Here is a 26,275-nt window from a genome sequence, read left to right as displayed (position 1 = left end):
TGTTGGCTATGCCCCAGCCCCTGAAGCATTCAAGCTGATTTCTTGCAGCAGCTGGGCACTGTAACAGCTCCAGAGCTGCTCTGTAAGGCAACTAAAAGGGTGTGGGCCCTGCAGCACTACCTGTAGTTCGCATTGTGTGTTGGAAGGCACAAAGTAAGCAGACGGGAGAAGTCAGGATAGTGCGCAAGGGCATAGAAGGCAGTGGCTCCAGAAAAGAGAAGTGGAAACAGACAGCAAACTAGGCTGGAGAGAGACCTGAGACAAAGAGATCTGAATTATACGAGAGCCGACCAGGGGAAACACAAATTATGCAATCAAGTTTCCCACATTTGGGGAAATCGCAGGAGCAGCACACCCAGAGTGCAATGGGTGAGCCTTGCCCTTGGAGAAGCACCTTCATGATCATAGTATCTCACCTGGCAGGTAAGTAGGAGTTGGGCTAGAGCTGGGGAGGGTCACTGCTCGGGCACCCCCCTGTCAAGTGAAGGAGATCCAACTGAGGCAGCACAAGGGTACTCTCGAAAGAAGAACAAGGCTAGAGGAATATATGAGACAAAGAAATCTGACTTTTACCAGAGCTGACCAGAGGAAAACACAAACACAGTCCCCCACTACCACAAAAAATGCAGGCGAGTTTCCCACATTTGGGGAAATCACAGGGGTCAGCATACCCAGAATGCAATGAATGAACCTCACCCTGGGAGAACAATCTTCATGACCATGGTGTCTCCTATGCAAAATAAGTATGATTTTGGATAGGGCTGGGAGGGCCGCTGCTCAGGCACATCTCTGTCAAGTAAAGGAGATTCAACTGAGGCAGCACAAGGGAACTCTCATCTGGGGACAACAACTGCAGGGAGAACACATATTTTCAGATGAACATGGGAGGGCAGAAGGCTGCCTAAAACTGAAGCACCCCCAAACAACAAACCAAATGCAACAACTAGTGCAAGCATTCCTGGGGGAAGGCCTGCAGCAGATGGATTTGCATATGGTGATGTCATCCAAGCAGTGGGTCAAAGTTGGCTTCAACCCTCATCTGCATATGAAAAGAGAAAAGGGGCGTGCAGGGCATGGCGGCCTTTTGCGGTGCTTGGATGACCCCTAGTTCGCATTAAACACCCCCATCCACCTTTGGTGTGGGGCTCATGTTGGCCATGCCCCATCCCCTGAAGCATTCAAGCTGATTTCTTGCAGCAGCTGGGCACTGTAACAGCTCCAGAGCTGCTCTGTAAGGCAAGTAAAAGATTGTGTGGGCCCTGCAGCACTACCTGTAGTTTGCATTGTGCATTGGAAGGCACAAAGTAAGCAGACGGGAGGAGAAGTCAGGATAGTGCACAAGGGTATAGAAGGGAGGGGCTCAAGATAAAAGAAGTGGAAACAGACAGCAAACTAGGCTGGAGAAAGACCTGAGACAAAGAGATCTGAATTATACGAGAGCCGACCAGAGGAAACACAAATTATGCAGTCAAGTGTCCCACATTTGGGGAAATCGTAGGAGCAGCACACCCAGAGTGCAATGGGTGAGCCTTGCCCTGGGAGAAGCAACTTCCTGATCATAGTATCTCACCTGGCAGGTAAGTAGGAGTTGGGCTAGAGCTGGGGAGGGTCGCTGCTCGGGCACCCCCCTGTCAAGTGAAGGAGATCCAACTGAGGCAGCACAAAGAAACTCTCGAAAGAAGAACAAGGCTAGAGGAAGATCTGAGACAAAGAAATCTGACTTTTACCAGAGCTGACCAGAGGAAAGCACAAACACAGTCCCCCACTACCACAAATAATGCAGTCGAGTTTCCCACATTTGGGGAAATCACAGGGGTCAGCATACCCAGAATGCAATGAATGAACCTCACCCTGGGAGAACAATCTTCATGACCATGGTAACTCCTATGCAAAATAAGTATGATTTGGGATAGGGCTGGGGAGGGCCGCTACTCAGGCACATCTCTGTCAAGTAAAGGAGATTCAACTGAGGCAGCACAAGGGAACTCTCATCTGGGTACAACAACTGCAGGGAGAACACATATTTTCAGATGAACATGGGAGGGCAGAAGGCTGCCTAATACTGAAGCATCCCCAAACAACAAACCAAATGCAACAACTAGTAAAAGCATTCCAGGGTGAAGGTCTGCAGAAGACGGATTTGCATACGGTGATGTCATCCAAGCAGTGGGCCAAAGTTGGCTGGAACCCTCATCTGCATATAAAAAGAGAAAAGGGTTATGCAGGGCATGGCGGCCTTTTGCGGCGCTTGGATGACCCCTAGTTTGCATTAAACACCTCCACCCTCCTTCGGTGTGGGGCTCATGTTGGCTATGCCCCAGCCCCTGAAGCATTCAAGCTGATTTCTTGCAGCAGCTGGGCACTGTAACAGCTCCAGAGCTGCTCTGTAAGGCAAGTAAAAGGGTGTGGGCCCTGCAGCACTACCTATAGTTCGCATTGTGCGTTGGAAGGCACAAAGTAAGCAGAAAGGAGGAGAAGTCAGGATAGTGCGCAAGGGCATAGAAGGGAGCGGCTCAAGAAAAGAGAAGTGGAAACAGACAGCAAACTAGGCTGGAGAGAGACCTGAGACAAAGAGATCTGAATTATACGAGAGCCGACCAGGGGAAACACAAATTATGCAGTCAAGTTTCCCACATTTGGGGAAATCGCAGGAGCAGCACACCCAGAGTGCAATGGGTGAGCCTTGCCCTGGGAGAAGCACCTTCATGATCATAGTATCTCACCTGGCAGGTAAGTAGGAGTTGGGCGAGAGCTGGGGAGGGTCGCTGCTCGGGTACTTCCCTGTAAAGTGAAGGAGATCCAACTGAGGCAGCACAAGGGAACTCTCGAAAGAAGAACAAGGCTAGAGGAAAATCTGAGACAAAGAAATCTGAGTTTTACCAGAGCTGACCAGAGGAAAGCACAAACACAGTCCCCCACTACCACAAATAATGCAGTCGAGTTTCCCACATTTGGGTAAATCACAGGGGTCAGCATACCCAAAATGCAATGAATGAACCTCACCCTGGGAGAACAATCTTCATGACCATGGTATCTCCTATGCAAAATAAGTATGATTTGGGATAGAGCTGGGGAGGGCCGCTGCTCATGCACATCTCTGTCAAGTAAAGGAGATTCAACTGAGGCAGCACAAGGGAACTCTCATCTGGGGACAACAACTGCAGGGGGAACACATTTTTTCAGATGAACATGGGAGGGCAGAAGGCTGCCTAAAACTGAAGCACCCCCAAACAACAAACCAAATGCAACAACTAGTACAAGCATTCCTGGGGGAAGTTCTGCAGAAGACGGATTTGCATACGGTGATGTCGTCCAAGCAGTGGGCCATAGTTGGCTGGAACCCTCATCTGCATATGAAAAGAGAAAAGGGGTATGCAGGGCATGGCGGCCTTTTGCGGTGCTTGGATGACCCTTAGTTCGCATTAAACACCCCCACCCTCCTTCGGTGTGGGGCTCATGTTGGCCATGCCCCATCCCCTGAAGCATTCAAGCTGATTTCTTGCAGCAGCTTGGCACTGTAACAGCTCCAGAGCTGCTCTGTAAGGCAAGTAAAAGGGTGTGGGCCCTGCAGCACTACCTGTAGTTTGCATTGTGCATTGGAAGGCACAAAGTAAGCAGACAGGAGGAGAAGTCAGGATAGTGCACAAGGGTATAAAAGCGAGTTTCCCACATTTGGGAAAATCACAGGGGTCAGCATACCCAGAATGCAATGAATGAACCTCACCCTGGGAGAACAATCTTCATGACCATGGTATCTCCTATGCAAAATAAGTATGATTTGGGATAGGGCTGGGGAGGGCCGCTGCTCAGGCACATCTCTGTCAAGTAAAGGAGATTCAACTGAGGCAGCACAAGGGAACTCTCATCTGGGGACAACAACTGCAGGGAGAACACATATTTTCAGATGAAAATCTTGGTCATGCTCTGGTTTCTCTTCAGAACGAACAAATCTTTTGCCTTTTACTAAAGATTTCCGTGGAGAGGAGCAAAACCGAGTTTTATCTCAATTTTTGCATGCCCCATCTTTTTGGGGTTTCTTTTATCGGTTTAAAGATAGAATGAGTGTGCTTTAATGTAAGTTCATTTGCATAGAAATGACAGTAAATGTTTGTTTCTTTTCAAACAGAACTTTCTTGACCATGCTACTTGCTTGAAAGATCTGGGAGCACATGGAATGCAGTACAAACCATGCTTATAGCAAGGAGAAGCCAGGTGAGAAATCTGCTTTCTTTCAAGTTGGGCGCTCACTTTGATCTGAATGAGGACTGCTGGCACAGCATTTAGGCGACAGGTGGAATCTTGGTCATGCTCTGGTTTCTCTTCAGAACGAACAAATCTTTCGCCTTTTATTAAAGATTTCTGTGGAGAGGAGCAAAACTGAGTTTTATCTCAATTTTTGCATGCCCCATATTATTGGGGTTTCTTTTATCAGTTTAAAGACAGAACGAGTGTGCTTTCTTGTTAGCTTTAATGTAAGTTTATTTGCATAACAATGACTATAAATGTCTGTTTCTTTTCAAGCAGAACTTTCTTGACCATACTCATTGCTTGAAAGATCTGGGAGCACATGGAAAAGAGTACAAACCATGTTTATAGCAAGGGGAAGCCTGGTGAGAAATCTGCTTTCTTTCATTCAAATTGGGTGCTCACTTTGATCTGAATGAGAACTGCTGGCATGGCACTCAGGCGACAGGTGGAATCTTGGTCATGCTCTGGTTTCTCTTCAGAACTAACAAATATTTCGCCTTTTATTAAAGATTTCCGTGGAGAGGAGCAAAACTGAGTTTTATCTCAATTTTTGCATGCCCCATATTATTGAGGTTTCTTTTATCAGTTTAAAGACAGAACGAGTGTGCTTTCTTGTTAGCTTTAATGTAAGTTTATTTGCATAACAATGACAGTAAATGTTTGTTTCTTTTCAAACAGAACTTTCTTGACCATGCTACTTGCTTGAAAGATCTGGGAGCACATGGAAAACAGTACAAACCAAACAGTATCACAAGAGCCTTTATTTGATCTTTCATGAAGATAGAGCAGAATTGAGGACACGTCAACAATTTCTGCCGAAGGTGGTTCATCTTTCCACATGGTGCCTTTGGCCACTGACACCTTCGTTGAGTCAAAGTCTCTGGCTGTGGTCAGAACTTTGAAAATGTATGTCACCAGAACGGTTCAGATTAGGAAAACAGAGGCTCTGTTTGTCCTGTATGCTCCCAACAGGATTTGGTGTCCTGCTTCCATGCAGACCATTATGCGCTGGATCTGTGGTAAGATTCAGCATGCTCGTTCCACGGCAGGATTGCCGTTACTGAAGTAGGTGAAGACCCATTCTACTAGAAAGGTGGGTTCATCCTTGGCAGCTGGTCGGGGAGTCTCGGCATTGCAACTTTGCCGAGCAGCTATTTAGTAAACACTTTTGCTAAGTTTTACAAGTTTGATACCTTGGCTGATGATAACCTTAAGTTGGGTCATTCGGTGCTGCAGAGTCGTACGCACTCTCCCACCCGTTCAAGAGCTTTGGTATAACCCCATGGTTCTTAATGTGACCCCAGCATCCTCTAGGTCGTATGAGAAAATAGGATTTTAATACCTACCGGTAAATCCTTTTCTCTTAGTCTGTAGAGGATGCTGGGCACCCGTCCCAGTCCATACTGTGTCTGCAGTTATTACTTGTGGTTATACACATGTTGTGTTATGGTTCTGGTCAGCTTTTTGCTGCAATTGTTCATGCCATTGGCTTGTGTTCTGTTGAATGCCACTTTCTGCGGCATGCTTAAGGTGTGAGCTGGTAAGATGCTCACCTTAGTTTAACAATAAATCCTTTCCTCGAAATGTCCGTCTCCCTGGGCACAGTTCCTATAACTGGAGTCTGGAGGAGGGGCATAGAGGGAGGAGCCAGTTCACACCCTTTGAAAGTCTTAAAGTGCCCATGTCTCTTGCGGATCCCGTCAATACCCCATGGTTCTTAATGTGACCCCAGCATCCTCTACGGACTAAGAGAAAAGAATGCCCTTGCGCACTATCCTGACTTCTCCTCCCGTCTGCTTACTTTGTGCCTTCCAACGCACAATGCGAACTACAGGTGGTGCTGCAGGGCCCACACCCTTTTACTTGCCTTACAGAACAGCTCTGGAGCTGTTACAGTGCCCAGCTGCTGCAAGAAATCAGCTTGAATGCTTCAGGGGATGGGGCATGGCCAACATGAGCCCCACACCAAAGGAGGGTGGGGGTGTTTAATGTGAACTAGGGGTCATCCAAGCACTGCAAAAGGCCGCCATGCCCTGCATGCCCCTTTTCTCTTTTCATATGCAGAAGAGGGTTCCAGTCAACTTTGGCCCACTGCTTGGATAACATCACCGTATGCAAATCCGTCTGCTGCAGACCTTCCCCCAGGAATGCTTGTACTAGTTGTTGCATATGGTGCTTCAGTATTAGGCAGCCTTCCGCCCTCCCATGTTCATCTGAAAAGATGTGGTCTCCCTGCAGTTGTTGTCCCCAGACGAGAGTTCCCTTGTGCTTCCTCAGTTGAATCTCCTTAACTTGACGGGGGAGGGGCTGCCCGAGCAGCCACCCTCCCCAGCCCTATCCCAACTCATCCTTATTTTGCATATGAGATCTCTTGATCATGAAGATTGTTCTCACAGGGTGAGGTTCATCCATTATATTTTAAAATAGGAAGGTACAAATTACATATTTGAATTGCATCTATGTGCTGGATTCAAATGTCCCCCCCCCTTCCTTTCTCAATTGTGCCCGTCAGCAGCTATTCTAAGGTTGCTGCCAATGGGTGTGACACATTAATTTCTTCTGTGGGGTACACTGGACTCCACAAGGATTCACATTGGGGTGTAGAGTAGGATCTTGATCTGAGGCACCAACCGGCTCAAAGCTTTTGACTGTTCCCAAGAAGCTCAGTGCATTCTCCTCTATAACCCCGCTTCCATGAACAGGGAGCTCAGTTTGTAGTTGGTGCCTTCAGTAGCAGGCCAATTAACAGGGGCCTGCCTCAGGCAGCCTATTCTTAGCTATTAATTTTGACAAGAAAAGAAGAACTTGTTTTATGAGAATCTACAAGGGCTGCAGCAGGCTAGGTCTAATAGACATCTTTACTGCAGCTTCATCACTCCCAGCGGCGCTGTATACTCCCGTGCCCTGGTTGCTGGGTCACTGCAGCGGAGGCTCCGGTTTCATCCTAAGGTCAGTCACACACACACCACCCTTCCGGATCACGAGGCCGCTGATGAAGGGGAGCGAGGCCGTAGGGGGTGGGCCGTGTGCGCACTGCGGTGGACACTGATTACTGGGTAGCCGCTCCACTAGCCACCAGGTACAGTTAAGGAGCACAGGTCTGGGGGTTTTTTTTCCTCCTATATTAACCCAATTTTGTACTGCCCGCAGCGCATTGTGATAGGTAATAGGGCCTGATTCAGGTTGGATTGCAATCACAATAAGCGATCCAACTGCAAAAATTGCTAAGAGCATACGCATGTGCCTGCATTTTCTGCGGCACCCCGCAGAGAATGTGATCGCCTCTGCCTGTCAATCGGGGCGGGGAAGGGGGGGAGAGGTGGGTCAGCAACACTCCATTTCCAAGTCAGGGATGGAGCGGTGCGGGGGCAAGGCTTCAAAATGGGGTCTGCAACGGAGGAGACACAGGGGGCGTGGTCACAGCGGCTGTATGACATCACATTCAGCTGCTGTGATCACAAAAATGGTGGCGGCTTCCTGCGCGCACATACAGTCTGCACCAGCAGGAGCCTACACCATTTTTTATGATCACGCTGAACTGCAGTGCGACTGCAATTACAGCATGGTCAAGAAGGGAGGCGTCATGCTGGGTGGCCATAAGAGATGAGCGGGTTCGGTTCCTCGGAATCCGAACCCGCCCGAACTTCACCCTTTTTTGCACGGGTCCGAGCAGACTCGGATCCTCCCGCCTTGCTCGGTTAACCCGAGCGCGCCCGAACGTCATCATCCCGCTGTCGGATTCTCACGAGACTTGGATTCTATATAAGGAAGAAGGGAGGCGTCATGCTGGGTGGCCATGCCCTGTCACTGTGCAGGAGCCAGCACCGCTCACACACTAGTCCCCGGGTGCAGCCCCCAACCCCCGGGACACCCGGAGCAACAAAATGTAGATTCAGGCCACCAGGCCACGCCCCTACCTATGAAACCATGCCTCCTTTTTACCATTGCGCTGCTTATCTGCGCGCACTGCATTACAATCTCCCTCGCCACCTCTCTGGGTGTCACCAGTGATAGTGACACCTCTGCCATGCTTGTAGCAGCTGGTCCTAAGATCTACGCCTCAAACCCTGAGTGTTTGCCCTTGTGACTTGTTGATCATCATAGCGAAGCAGATGCTTACAGAAAACTGCAGGGGCTTAGATTGAAAATAAAAAAATTGATGGGTATAAGGTAGAGAGGAGCGGGTTCGGTTCTCCGAGAACCGAATTCCCCACGAACTCCACGTGGTTTACACTGGTCCAAGGCAGGCTCGGTTGTTCCCGCCTGACTCGGAAAACCTGAACAAGGGAAAATGTCATCATCCCGCTGTCGGATTCTCGCGAGATTCGGATTCCATATAAAGAGCTGCGCGTTGCTGCCATTTTTACTCGTGCATTGAAGAGAGAGCGGAGAGGACGTGGCTATGTTCTCTCAGTGGAAATCTCAATATCAGTGCTCAGTATAAGTGGTTACTTATTGCTGCTCAGTAATACTAGTAGTGTGTCTCTCCTGCTCAGTGTCAGTTCTCAGTAGTATCCTCATCAGTGCTCAGTATCACTGCTCATTGTCTTGTGCTGCATTGTGGTGCTCAGCATACTACAGTACATTACTAATAGTCCAGTGCTGCATCTTGCTGCTCAGTGTCAGTTCTAGTATCCTCATCAGTGCTCACTATCACTGCTCATTGCATTGTGGTGTTCTGTATACTACAATAACATAGTAATATAGTAACATAGTTTTTGAGGTTGAATAGAGGCAAATTGCCCATCGTGTTCAACCTGTTTTAAGTTGTGATGATTCTACATACTTGCTGAATAATGTTTTATGACTAGTTAGCTACTATAACTCATGTTACCCCCGGATTAACCATGTTGATATTTTAAGTATTATAACCTTGGATAGCTTTTTCATTCAGAAATGTATCCATTCCTTTTTTAAATCCAATTACAGAGTCCGCCATTACCACCTTCCCTGGCAGGGAATTCCACATCCTGATTGCCCTAACAGTGAAGAAACCTTTCCTCCATTGCGTTCTGAACTTTCCTCCAGTCGCAGCGAGTGACCACGTGTTCTTTTAATAAATAATTCCTCTGATAACTCTTTGTTATGTATCTTTACATATTTGAAGATATTAATAATATCTCCTCTTAGGCACCTCTTTTCTAGTGTATAAATATTCAGCCTAGTAAGTCTTTCCTTATAGTCCAGTACTTTTAGGCCTTTAATCAATTTAGTCTTCAGGATCTCTTACACTTCCATGAGCAGCAGAGTAGTGCAATGGAAGCATGCTGGGCCCATAACCCAGAGGTCGATTGATCGAAACTATCCTCTGCTATGTGCATTTTTTTTTTTATAATTAAAGTAATCAAAAACTGGGATTGATATTTTGGCTCTTTTATTTTTACTTAAAGTACAATAACTTTTATCATTTTAATTTGTTTTAATAGTATATTGACAGCATTGTTTTCTTTAAAAAATCCACTTAATTTTCTTTACCCTATTACTGAAATGGTAATTGACAAAAACAAACTACATTGTCACCAGAAGAGCAATGCAAAATGTACAAGTGATATATGAAAATCATCTTCCATCTTGAATTTCAATGATGCATTGGGACAACAATTTGTGAGAAACATCTTCACCCATAAAGAAATATTTTCTTAATTCCTTACCTGTGTGCTGATTAGATATCACCTTGTTTTCACATTAAACAGACTTCCCCATGAGGAAGCAGCAATGATGCAGTGACGTTTCCTGGTGTCAACCTGTATTATTTCAGTAGACATTGAAATGAGGATGCATCTTTGATGCCTTTCCAATGAAGCAAGTTTAATTCAGTAATAGGTGAAAAACCATTCATACAAAGGTGTTAATCAGAGACTTGGCTTTGTGGACACTTTTCAGAGAGCAAATTTGTTAGCATAAACATAAAATCAGAAAATGAAGAGCTGTTTAATCACTCAATTGGACTTTTCTGCCAGCATAATTTTTTTTCTCTGCAACCCACTGCTAAATTGTGCTTCCTAGCTGTTTTTTTATAAAATCACTTAATCAAATCTAACTCTGATTACATCAGAGAAGGCCAGGTACCCTACACCATAAGGGGGGTTTTTGAAATTTTGACTTGTCTACTTAAAGATCACCAAAATCTGATTACAAGGTCAATTACATCCATGGGTGGGATTGAACCACCAACCTTTTGGTTAATAGCCAAACATGCTAACCGATTGTGCCACAGAGACACCTTGCAAAAGTCAATACTGACAAAGGCTAATAAGCATTCATCTAGAACGTTTCCTAGAAAAACTTTAAAAAATCAATAATCTGGAGAATTTTTGTAAGAAACACATTGGTACTTTCCCATGATGAGTGAGTGCTTCAGGATTTCTTGCACTTACATGGGCTATTAACCAAAAGGTTGGTGGTTCAATCGCACCCAGGGATGTAATTGACCTTGTCAACAGATTTTGGTGATCTTTAAGTAGACAAGTCAAAATTTCATACCCCCTCTTATGGTGTAGGGTACCTGGCCTTCTCTGACGTAATCAGAGTTAGATTTAATTAAGTGATTTTATAAAAAACAGCTAGGAAGCACAATTTAGCAGTGGGTTGCAGAGAAAAAAATAACATTTTAAACCTACCGGTAATTTTTTTTTCTCGTAGTCCGTAGAGGATGATGGGGACTCCGTAAGGACCATGGGGGATAGACGGGCTCCGCAGCAGACATGGGCACTTTAAGAAAGACTTTTGATCTGGGTGTGCACTGGCTCCTCCCTCTATGCCCCTCCTCCATACCTCAGTTAGAGAAACTGTGCCCAGAGGAGACGGACAGTACGAGGAAAGGATTTTTGTTAATCCAAGGTCAAGATTCATACCAGCCACACCAATCACACCGTATAACTTGTGATATACTACCCAGTTAACAGTATGAAAACAACATAGCATCAGTCCAAGACCGATGAAAACTAACATATAACCCTTATGTAAGCAATAACTATATACAAGTCTTGCAGAAGTAGACCGCACTTGGGACGGGCACCCAGCATCCTCTACGGACTACGAGAAAAAGATTTACCGGTAGGTTTAAAATCTTATTTTCTCTTACGTCCTAGAGGATGCTGGGGACTCCGTAAGGACCATGGGGATTATACCAAAGCTCCCAAACGGGCAGGAGAGTGCGGATGACTCTGCAGCACCGATTGAGCAAACAGGAGGTCCTCCTCAGCCAGGGTATCAAACTTATAGAACTTTGCAAAGGTGTTTGAACCAACTTTGACCCACTGCTTGGATGACATCACCATATGCAAATCCATCTGCGGCAGGCCTTCCCCCAGGAATGCTTGCACTAGTTGTTGCATTTGGTTTGTTGTTTTGGGGGTGCTTCAGTATTAGGCAGCCTTCTGCCCTCCCATGTTCATCTGAAAATATGTGTTCTCCCTGCAGTTGTTGTCCCCAGATGAGAGTTCCCTTGTGCTGCCTCAGTTGAATCTCCTTTACTTGACAGAGATGTGCCTGAGCAGCGGCCCTCCCCAGCCCTATCCCAAATCATACTTATTTTGCATAGGAGATACCATGGTCATTAAGATTGTTCTCCCAGGGTTAAGTTCATTCATTGCATTCTGGGTATGCTGACCCCTGTGATTTCCCCAAATGTGGGAAACTCAACTGCATTATTTGTGGTAGTGGGGGACTGTGTTTGTGCTTTCCTCTGGTCAGCTCTGGTAAAAGTCAGATTTCTTTGTCTCAGATCTTCCTCTAGCCTTGTTCTTCTTTCGAGAGTTCCCTTGTGCTGCCTCAGTTGGATCTCCTTCACTTGACAGGGGGGTGCCCGAGCAGCGACCCTCCCCAGCTCTAGCCCAACTCCTACTTACCTGCCAGGTGAGATACTATGATCATGAAGATGCTTCTCCAAGGGCAAGGCTCACCCATTGCACTCTGGGTGTGCTGCCCCTGCGATTTCCCCAAATGTGGGAAACTTGACTGCATAATTTGTGTTTCCCCTGGTCGGCTCTCATATAATTCAGATCTCTTTGTCTCAGGTCTCTCTCCAGCCTAGTTTGCTGTCTGTTTCCACTTCTTTTTTCTTGAGCCCCTCCCTTCTATACCCTTGTGCACTATCCTGACTTCTCCCGTCTGCTTACTTTGTGCCTTCCAACGCACAATGCAAACTACAGGTAGTGCTGCAGGGCCCACACCCTTTTACTTGCTTTACAGAGCAGCTCTGGAGCTGTTACAGTGCCCAGCTGCTGCAAGAAATCAGCTTAAATGCTTCAGGGGCTGGGGCATAGCCAACATGAGCCCCACACCGAAGGAGGGTAGAGGTGTTTAATGCGAACTAGGGGTCATCCAAGCGCCGCAAAAGGCCGCCATGCCCTGCACACCCCTTTTTTCTTTTCATATGCAGACGAGGGTTGAAGCCAACTTTGACCCACTGCTTGGATGACATCACCATATGCAAATCCATCTGCTGCAGGCCTTCCCCCAGGAATGCTTGCACTAGTAGTTGCATTTGGTTTGTTGTTTGGGGGTGCTTCAGTTTTAGGCAGCCTTCTGCCCTCCCATGTTCATCTGAAAATATGTGTTCTCCCTGCAGTTGTTGTCCCCAGATGAGAGTTCCCTTGTGCTGCCTCAGTTGAATCTCCTTTACTTGACAGAGATGTGCCTGAGCAGCGGCCCTCCCCAGCCCTATCCCAAATCATACTTATTTTGCATAGGAGATACCATGGTCATGAAGATTGTTCTCCCAGGGTGAGGTTCATTCATTGCATTCTGGGTATGCTGACCCCTGTGATTTCCCCAAATGTGGGAAACTCGACTGCATTATTTGTGGTAGTGGGGGACTGTGTTTGTGCTTTCCTCTGGTCAGCTCTGGTAAAAGTCAGATTTCTTTGTCTCAGATCTTCCTCTAGCCTTGTTCTTCTTTCGAGAGTTCCCTTGTGCTGCCTCAGTTGGATCTCCTTCACTTGACAGGGGGTGCCCAAGCAGCAATCCTCCACAGCTCTAGCTTAACTCCTACTTACCTGCCAGGTGAGATACTATGATCTTCACTGTTAGGGCAATCAGGATGTGGAATTCCCTGCCAGGGAAGGTGGTAATGGTGGACTCTGTAATTGGATTTAAAAAAGGAATGGATACATTTCTGAATGAAAAAGCTATCCAAGGTTATAATACTTAAAATATCAACATGGTTAATCCGGGGGTAACATGAGTTGTAGTAGTTAACTAGTCATAAAACATTATTCAGCAAGTATGTAGAATCATCACAACTTAAAACAGGTTGAACACGATGGGCAATTTGCCTCTTTTCAACCTCAAAAACTATATTACTATATGTTACTATATTACTATGTTACTGTAGTATACAGAACACCACAATGTAATGAGCAGTGATAGTGAGCACTGATGAGGATACTAGAACTGACACTGAGCAGCAAGATGCAGCACTGGACTATTAGTAATGTACTGTAGTATGCTGAGCACCACAATGCAGCACAAGACAATGAGCAGTGATACTGAGCACTGATGAGGATACTACTGAGAACTGACACTGAGCAGGAGAGACACACTACTAGTATTACTGAGCAGCAATAAGTAACCACTGATAATGAGCACTGATATTGAGATTTCCACTGAGAGAACATAGCCACGTCCTCTCCGCTCTCTCTTCAATGCACGAGTAAAAATGGAGGCAACGCGCAGCTCTTTATATGAAATCCGAATCTCGCGAGAATCCGACAGCGGGATGATGACATTTTCCCTTGTTCAGGTTTTCCGAGTCAGGCGGGAACAACCGAGCCTGCCTTGGACCAGTGTAAACCACGTGGAGTTCGTGGGGAATTCGGTTCTCGGAGAACCGAACCCGCTCCTCTCTACCTTATACCCATAATTTTTTTTTTTTTCAATCTAAGCCCCTGCAGTTTTCTGTAAGCATCTGCTTCGCTATGATGATCAACAAGTCACAAGGGCAAACACTCAGGGCTTGAGGCGTAGATCTTAGGACCAGCTGCTACAAGCATGGCAGAGGTGTCACTTTCACTGGTGACACCCAGAGAGGTGGCGAAGGAGATTGTAATGCAGTGCGCGCAGATAAGCAGCGCAATGGTAAAAAGGAGGCATGGTTTCATAGGTAGGGGCGTGGCCTGGTGGCCTGAATCTACATTTTGTTGCTCCGGGTGTCCCGGGGGTTGGGGGCTGCACCCGGGGACTAGTGTGTGAGCGGTGCTGGCTCCTGCACAGTGACAGGACATGGCCACCCAGCATGACGCCTCCCTTCTTGACCATGCTGTAATTGCAGTCGCACTGCAGTTCAGCGTGATCATAAAAAATGGTGTAGCCTTCTGCGGGTGCAGACTGTATGTGCGCGCAGGAAGCCGCCACCATTTTTGTGATCACAGCGGCTGAATGTGATGTCATACAGCCGCTGTGACCACGCCCCCTGTGTCTCCTCCGTTGCAGACCCCATTTTGAAGCCTTGCCCCCGCACCGCTCTATCCCTGACTTGGAAATGGAGTTTTGCTGACACCCCTCTCCCCCCCTGCCCCGATTGACAGGCAGAGGCGATCGCATTCTCTGCGGGGTGCCGCAGAAAATGCAGGCACTTGCGTATGCTCTTAGCAATTTTTGCAGTTGGATCGCTTATTGTGATTGCAATCCAACCTGAATCAGGCCCTATTACCTATCGCAATGCGCTGCGGGCAGTACAAAATTGGTTTAATATGGGAGAAAAACCCCCAGACCTGTGCTCCTTAACTGTACCTGGTGGCTTGTGGAGCGGCTGCCCAGTAATCAGTGTCCACGCCAGTGCACACACGGTCCACCCCCTACGGCCACGCTCCCCTTCATCAGCGGCCTCGTGATCCGGAAGGGCGGTGTGTGTGTGACTGACCTTAGGAAGAAACCGGAGCCTCCGCTGCAGTGACCCAGCAACCAGGGCACGGGAGTATACAGCGCCGCTGGGAGTGATGAAGCTGCAGTAAAGATGTCTATTAGACCTAGCCTGCTGCAGCCCTTGTAGATTCTCATAAAAAAAGTTCTTATTTTCTTGTCAAAATTAATAGCTAAGAATAGGCTGCCTGAGGCAGGCCCCTGTTAAGTGGCCTGCTACTGAAGGCACCAACTACAAACTGAGCTCCCTGTTCATGGAAGCGGGGTTATAGAGGAGAATGCGCTGAGCATCTTGGGAACAGTCAAAAGCTTTGAGCCGGTTGGTGCCTCAGATCAAGATCCTACTCTACACCCCAATGTGAATCCTTGTGGAGTCCAGTGTACCCCACAGAAGAAATTAATGTGTCACACCCATTGGCAGCAACCTTAGAATAGCTGCTGATGGGCACAATTGAGAAAGGAAGGGGGGGGGGGGGACATTTGAATCCAGCACATAGATGCAATTCAAATATGTAATTTGAACCTTCCTATTTTAAAATATAATGGATGAACCTCACCCTGTGAGAACAATCTTCATGATATAGAGATCTCATATGCAAAATAAGTATGAGTTGGGATAGGGCTGGGGAGGGTGGCTGCTCGGGCAAGCCCCTCCCCCGTCAAGTTAAGGAGATTCAACTGAGGAAGCACAAGGGAACTCTCGTCTGGGGACAACAACTGCAGGGAGACCACATCTTTTCAGATGAACATGGGAGGGCGGAAGGCTGCCTAATACTGAAGCACCATCAAATATCAAACCATATGCAATAACTAGTACAAGCATTCCTGGGGGAAGGTCTGCAGGAGACGAATTTGCATACGGTGATGTCATCCAAGCAGTGGGCCAAAGTTGGCTGGAACCCTCATCTGCATATGAAAAGAGAAAAGGGTTATGCAGGGCATGGCGGCCTTTTGCGGCGCTTGGATGACCCCTAGTTCGCATTAAACACCTCCACCCTCCTTCGGTGTGGGGCTCATGTTGGCTATGCCCCAGCCCCTGAAGCATTCAAGCTGATTTCTTGCAGCAGCTGGGCACTGTAACAGCTCCAGAGCTGCTCTGTAAGGCAAATAAAAGGGTGTGGGCCCTGCAGCACTACCTGTAGTTCGCATTGTGCGTTGGAAGGCACAAAGTAAGCAGACGGGAGAAGTCAGGATAGTGCGCAAGGGCATAGAAGGGAGCGGCTCAAGAAAAGAGAAGTGGAAACAGACAGCAAACTAGGCTGGAGAGAGACCTGAGACAAAGAGATCTGAATTATACGAGAGCCGACCAGGGGAAACACAAATTATGCAGTCAAGTTTCCCACATTTGGGGAAATCGCAGGGGCAGCACATCCAGAGTGCAATGGGTGAGCCTTGCCCTGGGAGAAGCACCTTCAAGATCATAGTATCTCACCTGGCAGGTAAGTAGGAGTTGGGCTAGAGCTGGGGAGGGTCGCTGCTCGGGCACCCCCCTGTCAAGTGAAGGAGATCCAACTGAGGCAGCACAATGGAACTCTCGAAAGAAGAACAAGGCTAGAGGAAGATCTGAGACAAAGAAATCTGACTTTTACCAGAGCTGACCAGCGGAAAACACAAACACAGTCCCCCACTACAACAAATAATGCAGGCGAGTTTCCCACATTTGGGGAAATCACAGGGGTCAGCATACCCAGAATGCAATGAATGAACCTAACCCTGGGTGAACAATTTTCATGACCATGGTGTCTCCTATGCAAAATAAGTATGATTTGGGATAGGGCTGGGGAGGGCCGCTGCTCAGGCACATCTCTGTCAAGTAAAGGAGATTCAACTGAGGCAGCACAAGGGAACTCTCATCTGGGGACAACAACTGCAGGGAGAACACATATTTTCAGATGAACATGGGAGGGCAGAAGGCTGCCTAATACTGAAGCACCCCCAAACAACAAACCAAATGCAACAACTAGTGCAAGCATTCCTGGGGGAAGGCCTGCAGCAGATGGATTTGCATATGGTGATGTTATCCAAGCAGTGGGTCAAAGTTGGCTTCAACCCTCATCTGCATATTAAAAGAGAAAAGGGGCGTGCAGGGCATGGCAGCCTTTTGCGGTGCTTGGATGACCCCTAGATCGCATTAAACACCCCCACCCTCCTTTGGTGTGGGGCTCATGTTGGCCATGCCCCATCCCATGAAGCATTCAAGCTGATTTCTTGCAGCAGCTGGGCACTGTAACAGCTCCAGAGCTGCTCTGTAAGGCAAGTAAAAGGGTGTGGGCCCTGCAGCACTACCTGTAGTTTGCATTGTGCATTGGAAGGCACAAAGTAAGCAGACGGGAGGAGAAGTCAGGATAGTGCACAAGGGTATAGAAGGGAGGGGCTCAAGAAAAAAAGAAGTGGAAACAGACAGCAAACTAGGCTGGAGAGAGACCTGAGACAAAGAGATCTGAATTATACGAGAGCTGACCAGAGGAAACACAAATTATGCAGTCAAGTGTCCCACATTTGGGGAAATCGTAGGAGCAGCACACCCAGAGTGCAATGGGTGAGCCTTGCCCTGGGAGAAGCACCGTCCTGATTATAGTATCTCACCTGGGTGTGCTGCCCCTGCGATTTCCCCAAATGTGGGAAACTTGACTGCATAATTTGTGTTTCCCCTGGTCGGCTCTCATATAATTCAGATCTCTTTGTCTCAGGTCTCTCTCCAGCCTAGTTTGCTGTCTGTTTCCACTTCTTTTTTCTTGAGCCCCTCCCTTCTATACCCTTGTGAACTATCCTGACTTCTCCTCCTGTCTGCTTACTTTGTGCCTTCCAATGCACAATGCAAACTACAGGTAGTGCTGCAGGGCCCACACCCTTTTACTTGCCTTACAGAGCAGCTCTGGAGCTGTTACAGTGCCAAGCTGCTGCAAGAAATCAGCTTGAATGCTTCAGGGGCTGGGGCATGGCCAACATGAGCCCCACACCAAAGGAGGGTGGGGGTGTTTAATGCGAACTAAGGGTCATCCAAGCGCCGCAAAAGGCCATGGCGGCGCCCTGCATACCCCTTTTCTCTTTTCATATGCAGATGAGGGTTCCAGCCAACTTTGGCCCACTGCTTGGATGACATCACTGTATGCAAATCCGTCTTCTGCAGACCTTCCCCCAGGAATGCTTGTACTAGTTGTTGCATTTGGTTTGTTGTTTGGGGGTGCTTCAGTATTAGGCAGCCTTCTGCCCTCCCATGTTCATCTGAAAATATGTGTTCTCACTGCAGTTGTTGTCCCCAGATGGGAGTTCCCTTGTGCTGCCTCAGTTGAATCTCCTTTACTGTAAAACTTTTAAAACTTAGCAAAAGTGTTTACTAAATAGCTGCTCGGCAAAGTTGCAATGCCGAGACTCCCCGACCAGCTGCCCAGGATGAACCCACCTTTCTAGTAGAATGGGTCTTCACCTAATTCAGTAACGGCAATCCTGCCGTGGAATGAGCATGCTGAATCTTACCACAGATCCAGCGCATAATGGTCTACATGGAAGCAGGACACCCAATCCTGTTGGGAGCATACAGGACAAACAGAGCCTCTGTTTTCCTAATCTGAACCGTTCTGGTGACATAAATTTTCAAAGTTCTGACCACAGCCAGAGACTTTGACTCAACGAAGGTGTCAGTGGCCAAAGGCGCCATGTGGAAAGATGAACCACCTTCGGCAGAAATTGTTGACGTGTCCTCAATTCTGCTCTATCTTCATGAAAGATCAAATAAAGGCTCTTGTGATACTGCATGGTTTGTACTGTTTTCCATGTGCTCCCAGATCTTTCAAAAAAGAAGCATGGTCAAGAAAGTTCTGTTTGAAAAGAAACAACATTTACTGTCATTGTTATAGAATTTGGGAGAAAAAACAAGAAGAAATCTGCACTGTTGACGCACTGGACAGAATGAATGAAACATAAAATATAACCTTTATTAAGTATGTATTAGAATTGGATAAATATTAATATTATTATCCCAAACTGCAGTGAAACATAAAGGTTAAAATCACAGAACTAACATACATGTGCATAAGAAGAATAAAGAGATGTGAAAAAAAGGTTTAAAAAGCGTGTCCGTGTGTGATTATTTTTGAAGGCACAACCCTGGCGGGGTTGTTTATATAGATATATATGTTGCTAATAATCACTTTCTAGCATAATGTTATTAAATAGCTGTTAGTATCTATGTCGTCAGGTACCACTGGGTCGTATCCTATATACTCCTGTGGGAAACTTGACTGCATAATTTGTGTTTCCCCTGGTCTGCTCTCGTATAATTCAGATCTCTTTGTCTCAGGTCTCTCTCCAGCCTAGTTTGCTGTTTGTTTCCACTTCTCTTTTCTTGAGCCGCTGCCTTCTATGCCCTTGTGCACTCTCCTGACTTCTCCTGTCTGCTTACTTTGTGCCTTCCAACGCACAATGCAAACTACAGTTAGTGCTGCACGGCCCACACCCTTTTACTTGCCTTACAGAGCAGCTCTGGAGCTGTTACAGTGCCCAGCTGCAGCAAGAAATCAGCTTGAATGCTTCAGGTGCTGGGGCATAGCCAACAAGAGCCCCACACCGACGGAGGGTGGAGGTGTTTAATGCAAACTAGGGGTCAGCCAAGCGCCGCAAAAGGCCGCCATGCCCTGCATGCCCCTTTTCTCTTTTCATAATCAAATCCATCAAATCCATCTGTGGCAGGCCTTCCCCCAGGAATGCTTGCACTAGTTGTTGCATTTGGTTTGTTGTTTGGGGGTGCTTCAGTATTAGGCAGCCTTCTGCCCTCCCATGTTCATCTGAAAATATATGTTCTCCCTGCAGTTGTTGTCCCAAGATGAGAGTTCCCTTGTGCTGCCTCAGTTGAATCTCCTTAACTTGACAGAGATGTGCCTGAGCAGTGGCCCTCCCCAGCTCTATCCCAAATCATACTTATTTTGCATAGGAGATACCATGGTCATGAAGATTATTCTCCCAGGGTGAGGTTCATTCACTGCATTCTGGGTATGCTGACCCCTGTGATTTCCCCAAATGTAACCCCTAGAGTAACCCTGGGAGAAAAATCTTCATGACCATGGTATCTCCTATGCAAAATAAGTATGATTTGGAATAGGGCTGGGGAGGGCCGCTGCTCATGCACATCTCTGTCAAGTAAAGGAGATTCAACTGAGGCAGCACAAGGGAACTCTCATCTTGGGACAACAACTGCAGGGAGAACATATATTTTCAGATGAACATGGGAGGGCAGAAGGCTGCCTAATACTGAAGCACCCCCAAACAACAAACCAAATGCAACAACTAGTGCAAGCATTCCTGGGGGAAGGCCTGCCACAGATGGATTTGCATATGGTGATGTCATCCAAGCAGTGGGTCAAAGTTGGCTTCAACCCTCGTCTGCATATGAAAATAAAAAAGGGGTGTGCAGGGCATGGCAGCCTTTTGCGGCGCTTGGATGACCCCTAGTTCGCATTAAACACCTCCACCCTCCTTCGGTGTGGGGCTTATGTTGGCTATGCCCCAGCCCCTGAAGCATTCAAGCTGATTTCTTGCAGCAGCTGGGCACTGTAACAGCTCCAGAGCTGCTCTGTAAAGCAAGTAAAAGGGTGTGGGCCCTGCAGCACTACCTGTAGTTTGCATTGTGCGTTGGAAGGCACAAAGTAAGCAGACGGGGAAGTCAGGATAGTGCACAAGGGCATAGAAGGGAGCGGCTCAAGAAAAGAGAAGTGGAAACAGACAGCAAACTAGGCTGGAGAGAGACCTGAGACAAAGAGATCTGAATTATACGAGAGCCGACCAGAGGAAACACAAATTATGTAATCAAGTGTCCCACATTTGGGGAAATCGTAGGAGCAGCACACCCAGAGTGCTTTTTAAAGCCTCCTGTTAGTGCTTCATCTACACGTTATAGCCCTGAATTTTCCAATGCCTATCTCTTTGCAAAAGAGAGATATCGGCAAGGAAAAACTGTATTGTACCTTTGCATTTTTCTCCCAAACGAAAGACACTAGAATGAAAATTTTAAAGCCTCCTGTTAGTGCTTCATCTACACGTTATAGCCCTGAATTTTCCAATGCCTATCTCTTTGCAAAAGAGAGATATTGGCAAGGAAAAGCTGTATTGTACCTTTGCATTTTTCTCCCAAACGAAGGACACTAGAATGAAATTTTTTAAGCCTCCTGTTAGTGCTTCATCTACACGTTATAGCCCTGAATTTTCCAATGCCTATCTCTTTGCAAAAGAGAGATATCGGCAAGGAAAAGATGTATTGTACCTTTGCATTTTTCTCCCAAACGAAAGACACTAGAATGAAAATTTTAAAGCCTTCTGTTAGTGCTTCATCTACACGTTATAGCCCTGCATTTTCCAATGCCTATCTCTTTGCAAAAGAGAGATATCGGCAAGGAAAAGCAGCATTGTACCTTTGCATTTTTCTCCCAAACGAAAGACACTAGAATGAAAATTGTAAAGCCTCCTGTTAGTGCTTCATCTACACGTTATAGCCCTGCATTTTCCAATGCCTAGCTCTTTGCAAAAGAGAGATATTGGCAAGGAAAAGCTGTATTGTACCTTTGCATTTTTCTCCCAAACGAAGGACACTAGATTGAAAATTTTAAAGCCTCCTATTAGTGCTTCATCTACACGTTATAGCCCTGAATTTTCCAATGCCTAGCTCTTTGCAAAAGAGAGATATCGGCAAGGAAAAGCGGTATTGTACCTTTGCATTTTTCTCCCAAACGAAATACACTAGAATAAAAATTTTAAAGCCTCCTGTTAGTGCTTCATCTACACGTTATAGCCCTGAATTTTCCAATGCCTATCTCTTTGCAAAAGAGAGATATCGGCAAGGAAAAGCTGTATTGTACCTTTGCATTTTTCTCCCAAACGAAGGACACTAGAATGAAAATTTTAAAGCCTCCTATTAGTGCTTCATCTACACGTTATAGGCCTGAATTTTCCAATGCCTATCTCTTTGCAAAAGAGAGATATCGGCAAGGAAAAGCTGTATTGTACCTTTGCAGTTTTCTCCCAAACGAAGGACACTAGAATGAAAATTTTAAAGCCTCCTGTTAGTGCTTCATCTACACGTTATAGCCCTGAATTTTCCAATGCCTATCTCTTTGCAAAAGAGAGATATCGGCAAGGAAAAGCTGTATTGTACCTTTGCATTTTTCTCCCAAACGAAAGACACTAGAATGAAAATTTTAAAGCCTCCTGTTAGTGCTTCATCTACACGTTATAGCCCTGAATTTTCCAATGCCTATCTCTTTACAAAAGAGAGATATCGGCAAGGAAAAGCTGTATTGTACCTTTGCATTTTTCTCCCAAACGAAGGACACTAGAATAAAAATTTTAAAGCCTCCTATTAGTGCTTCATCTACACGTTATAGCCCTGAATTTTCCAATGCCTATCTCTTTGCAAAAGAGAGATATCGGCAAGGAAAAGCTGCATTGTACTTTTGCATTTTTCTCCCAAACGAAAGACACTAGAATGAAAATTTTAAAGCCTCCTTTTAGTGCTTCATCTACACGTAATAGCCCTGAATTTTCCAATGCCTATCTCTTTGCAAAAGAGAGATATCGGCAAGGAAATGCTGTATTGTACCTTTGCATTTTTCTCCCAAACGAAAGACACTAGAATGAAAATTTTAAAGCCTCCTGTTAGTGCTTCATCTACACGTTATAGCCCTGCATTTTCCAATGCCTATCTCTTTGCAAAAGAGAGATATCGGCAAGGAAAAGCTGCATTGTACTTTTGCATTTTTCTCCCAAACGAAAGACACTAGAATGAAAATTTTAAAGCCTCCTTTTAGTGCTTCATCTACACGTAATAGCCCTGAATTTTCCAATGCCTATCTCTTTGCAAAAGAGAGATATCGGCAAGGAAATGCTGTATTGTACCTTTACATTTTTCTCCCAAACGAAAGACACTAGAATGAAAATTTTAAAGCCTCCTGTTAGTGCTTCATCTACACGTTATAGCCCTGCATTTTCCAATGCCTATCTCTTTGCAAAAAAGAGATATCGGCAAGGAAAAGCTGCATTGTACTTTTGCATTTTTCTCCCAAACGAAAGACACTAGAATGAAAATTTTAAAGCCTCCTGTTAGTGCTTCATCTACACGTTATAGCCCTGAATTTTCCAATGCCTAGCTCTTTGCAAAAGAGAGATATTGTCAAGGAAAAGCTGTATTGTACCTTTGCATTTTTCTCCCAAACGAAAGACACTAAAATGAAAATTTTAAAGCCTCCTGTTAGTGCTTCATCTACACGTTATAGCCCTGAATTTTCCAATGCCTAGCTCTTTGCAAAAGAGAGATATTGGCAAGGAAAAGCTGTATTGTACCTTTGCATTTTTCTCCCAAACGAAAGACACTAGAATGAAAATTTTACAGCCTCCTGTTAGTGCTTCATCTACACGTTATAGCCCTGAATTTTCCAATGCCTATCTCTTTGCAAAAGAGAGATATCGGCAAGGAAAAGCTATATTGTACCTTTGCATTTTTCTCCCAAACGAAAGACACTAGAATGAAAATTTTAAAGCCTCCTGTTAGTGCTTCATCTACACGTTATAGCCCTGAATTTTCCAATGCCTATCTCTTTGCAAAAGAGAGATATCGGCAAGGAAAAGCTTTATTGTACCTTTGCATTTTTCTCCCAAACGAAGGACACTAGAATGAAAATTTTAAAGCCTCCTGTTAGTGCTTCATCTACACGTTGTAGCCCTGAATTTTCCAATGCCTATCTCTTTGCAAAAGAGAGATATCGGCAAGGAAAAGCTGTATTGTACCTTTGCATTTTTCTCCCAAACGAAAGACACTAAAATGAAAATTTTAAAGCCTCCTGTTAGTGCTTCATCTACACGTTATAGCCCTGAATTTTCCAATGCCTATCTCTTTGCAAAAGAGAGATATCGGCAAGGAAAAGCTGTATTGTACCTTTGCATTTTTCTCCCAAACGAAGGACACTAGAATGAAAATTTAAAAGCCTCCTGTTAGTGCTTCATCTACACGGTATAGCCCTGAATTTTCCAATGCCTAGCTCTTTGCAAAAGAGAGATATCGGCAAGGAAAAACTGTATTGTACCTTTGCATTTTTCTCCCAAACGAAAGACACTAGAATGAAAATTTTAAAGCCTCCTGTTAGTGCTTCATCTACACGTTATAGCCCTGAATTTTCCAATGCCTAGCTCTTTGCAAAAGAGAGATATTGGCAAGGAAAAGCTGTATTGTACCTTTGCATTTTTCTCCCAAACGAAAGACACTAGAATGAAAATTTTAAAGCCTCCTGTTAGTGCTTCATCTACACGTTATAGCCCTGAATTTTCCAATGCCTATCTCTTTGCAAAAGAGAGATATCGGCAAGGAAAAGCTGTATTGTACCTTTGCATTTTTCTCCCAAACGAAGGACACTAGAATGAAAATTTTAAAGCCTCCTATTAGTGCTTCATCTACACGTTATAGCCCTGAATTTTCCAATGCCTATCTCTTTGCAAAAGAGAGATATCGGCAAGGAAAAGCTGTATTGTACCTTTGCATTTTTCTCCCAAACGAAGGACACTAGAATGAAAATTTTAAAGCCTCCTGTTAGTGCTTCATCTACACGTTATAGCCCTGCATTTTCCAATGCCTATCTCTTTGCAAAAGAGAGATATCGGCAAGGAAAAGCTGTATTGTACCTTTGAATTTTTCTCCCAAACGAAAGACACTAGAATGAAAATTTTAAAGCCTCCTGTTACTGCTTCATCTACACGTTATAGCCCTGAATTTTCCAATGCCTATCTCTTTGCAAAAGAGAGATATCGGCAAGGAAATGCTGTATTGTACCTTTGCATTTTTCTCCCAAACGAAAGACACTAGAATGAAAATTTTAAAGCCTCCTGTTAGTGCTTCATCTACACGTTATAGCCCTGCATTTTCCAATGCCTATCTCTTTGCAAAAGAGAGATATCGGCAAGGAAAAGCTGCATTGTACTTTTGCATTTTTCTCCCAAACGAAAGACACTAGAATGAAAATTTTAAAGCCTCCTTTTAGTGCTTCATCTACACGTAATAGCCCTGAATTTTCCAATGCCTATCTCTTTGCAAAAGAGAGATATCGGCAAGGAAATGCTGTATTGTACCTTTACATTTTTCTCCCAAACGAAAGACACTAGAATGAAAATTTTAAAGCCTCCTGTTAGTGCTTCATCTACACGTTATAGCCCTGCATTTTCCAATGCCTATCTCTTTGCAAAAGAGAGATATCGGCAAGGAAAAGCTGCATTGTACTTTTGCATTTTTCTCCCAAACGAAAGACACTAGAATGAAAATTTTAAAGCCTCCTGTTAGTGCTTCATCTACACGTTATAGCCCTGCATTTTCCAATGCCTATCTCTTTGCAAAAGAGAGATATCGGCAAGGAAAAGCTGCATTGTACTTTTGCATTTTTCTCCCAAACGAAAGACACTAGAATGAAAATTTTAAAGCCTCCTTTTAGTGCTTCATCTACACGTAATAGCCCTGAATTTTCCAATGCCTATCTCTTTGCAAAAGAGAGATATCGGCAAGGAAATGCTGTATTGTACCTTTACATTTTTCTCCCAAACGAAAGACACTAGAATGAAAATTTTAAAGCCTCCTGTTAGTGCTTCATCTACACGTTATAGCCCTGCATTTTCCAATGCCTATCTCTTTGCAAAAGAGAGATATCGGCAAGGAAAAGCTGCATTGTACTTTTGCATTTTTCTCCCAAACGAAAGACACTAGAATGAAAATTTTAAAGCCTCCTGTTAGTGCTTCATCTACACGTTATAGCCCTGAATTTTCCAATGCCTAGCTCTTTGCAAAAGAGAGATATTGTCAAGGAAAAGCTGTATTGTACCTTTGCATTTTTCTCCCAAACGAAAGACACTAAAATGAAAATTTTAAAGCCTCCTGTTAGTGCTTCATCTACACGTTATAGCCCTGAATTTTCCAATGCCTAGCTCTTTGCAAAAGAGAGATATTGGCAAGGAAAAGCTGTATTGTACCTTTGCATTTTTCTCCCAAACGAAAGACACTAGAATGAAAATTTTACAGCCTCCTGTTAGTGCTTCATCTACACGTTATAGCCCTGAATTTTCCAATGCCTATCTCTTTGCAAAAGAGAGATATCGGCAAGGAAAAGCTGTATTGTACCTTTGCATTTTTCTCCCAAACGAA

The 26,275-nt window shown here is 45.3% G+C and overlaps 14 non-coding genes and 2 pseudogenes across 14 annotated transcripts; 6 read left to right on the top strand and 10 right to left on the bottom strand.

The window, feature by feature from the left end:
* Nucleotides 1-268: 268 nt before the first annotated feature.
* On the bottom strand, nt 269-431 carry LOC134999392 (U1 spliceosomal RNA). Its single transcript, XR_010201495.1, has one exon. It is a non-coding gene; the product is annotated as a U1 spliceosomal RNA (small nuclear RNA).
* Nucleotides 432-583: 152 nt separating this feature from the next.
* On the bottom strand, nt 584-747 carry LOC134999781 (U1 spliceosomal RNA). The gene has a single exon (XR_010201853.1). It is a non-coding gene; the product is annotated as a U1 spliceosomal RNA (small nuclear RNA).
* A 675-nt stretch (nt 748-1,422) lies between these two features.
* On the bottom strand, nt 1,423-1,585 carry LOC134999334 (U1 spliceosomal RNA). Its single transcript, XR_010201447.1, has one exon. It is a non-coding gene; the product is annotated as a U1 spliceosomal RNA (small nuclear RNA).
* A 152-nt stretch (nt 1,586-1,737) lies between these two features.
* Nucleotides 1,738-1,901, bottom strand: LOC134999618 (U1 spliceosomal RNA). Its single transcript, XR_010201697.1, has one exon. It is a non-coding gene; the product is annotated as a U1 spliceosomal RNA (small nuclear RNA).
* Nucleotides 1,902-2,575: 674 nt separating this feature from the next.
* LOC134999969 (U1 spliceosomal RNA) lies at nt 2,576-2,738 on the bottom strand. Its single transcript, XR_010202032.1, has one exon. It is a non-coding gene; the product is annotated as a U1 spliceosomal RNA (small nuclear RNA).
* Nucleotides 2,739-2,890: 152 nt separating this feature from the next.
* On the bottom strand, nt 2,891-3,054 carry LOC134999790 (U1 spliceosomal RNA). The gene has a single exon (XR_010201862.1). It is a non-coding gene; the product is annotated as a U1 spliceosomal RNA (small nuclear RNA).
* A 593-nt stretch (nt 3,055-3,647) lies between these two features.
* LOC134999469 (U1 spliceosomal RNA) lies at nt 3,648-3,775 on the bottom strand (annotated as a pseudogene).
* Nucleotides 3,776-3,919: 144 nt separating this feature from the next.
* Nucleotides 3,920-4,035, top strand: LOC134999497 (U5 spliceosomal RNA). The gene has a single exon (XR_010201576.1). It is a non-coding gene; the product is annotated as a U5 spliceosomal RNA (small nuclear RNA).
* A 270-nt stretch (nt 4,036-4,305) lies between these two features.
* On the top strand, nt 4,306-4,421 carry LOC134999554 (U5 spliceosomal RNA). The gene has a single exon (XR_010201632.1). It is a non-coding gene; the product is annotated as a U5 spliceosomal RNA (small nuclear RNA).
* A 286-nt stretch (nt 4,422-4,707) lies between these two features.
* LOC134999595 (U5 spliceosomal RNA) lies at nt 4,708-4,823 on the top strand. Its single transcript, XR_010201673.1, has one exon. It is a non-coding gene; the product is annotated as a U5 spliceosomal RNA (small nuclear RNA).
* Nucleotides 4,824-11,774: 6,951 nt separating this feature from the next.
* LOC134999661 (U1 spliceosomal RNA) lies at nt 11,775-11,938 on the top strand. Its single transcript, XR_010201739.1, has one exon. It is a non-coding gene; the product is annotated as a U1 spliceosomal RNA (small nuclear RNA).
* Nucleotides 11,939-12,090: 152 nt separating this feature from the next.
* Nucleotides 12,091-12,232, top strand: LOC134999370 (U1 spliceosomal RNA; annotated as a pseudogene).
* Nucleotides 12,233-12,924: 692 nt separating this feature from the next.
* Nucleotides 12,925-13,088, top strand: LOC135000047 (U1 spliceosomal RNA). Its single transcript, XR_010202085.1, has one exon. It is a non-coding gene; the product is annotated as a U1 spliceosomal RNA (small nuclear RNA).
* Nucleotides 13,089-16,395: 3,307 nt separating this feature from the next.
* Nucleotides 16,396-16,558, bottom strand: LOC134999379 (U1 spliceosomal RNA). The gene has a single exon (XR_010201483.1). It is a non-coding gene; the product is annotated as a U1 spliceosomal RNA (small nuclear RNA).
* Nucleotides 16,559-16,710: 152 nt separating this feature from the next.
* LOC134999895 (U1 spliceosomal RNA) lies at nt 16,711-16,874 on the bottom strand. The gene has a single exon (XR_010201961.1). It is a non-coding gene; the product is annotated as a U1 spliceosomal RNA (small nuclear RNA).
* Nucleotides 16,875-17,549: 675 nt separating this feature from the next.
* On the bottom strand, nt 17,550-17,705 carry LOC134999477 (U1 spliceosomal RNA). The gene has a single exon (XR_010201557.1). It is a non-coding gene; the product is annotated as a U1 spliceosomal RNA (small nuclear RNA).
* Nucleotides 17,706-26,275: the final 8,570 nt, after the last annotated feature.

Source organism: Pseudophryne corroboree, unplaced genomic scaffold (genome assembly GCF_028390025.1).
Source record: "Pseudophryne corroboree isolate aPseCor3 unplaced genomic scaffold, aPseCor3.hap2 scaffold_150, whole genome shotgun sequence".
Classification (NCBI taxonomy): domain Eukaryota; kingdom Metazoa; phylum Chordata; class Amphibia; order Anura; family Myobatrachidae; genus Pseudophryne; species Pseudophryne corroboree.
The sequence above is the reverse complement of the archived record's forward strand: the minus strand, read 5'-3'. Positions and strand labels throughout refer to the sequence as shown.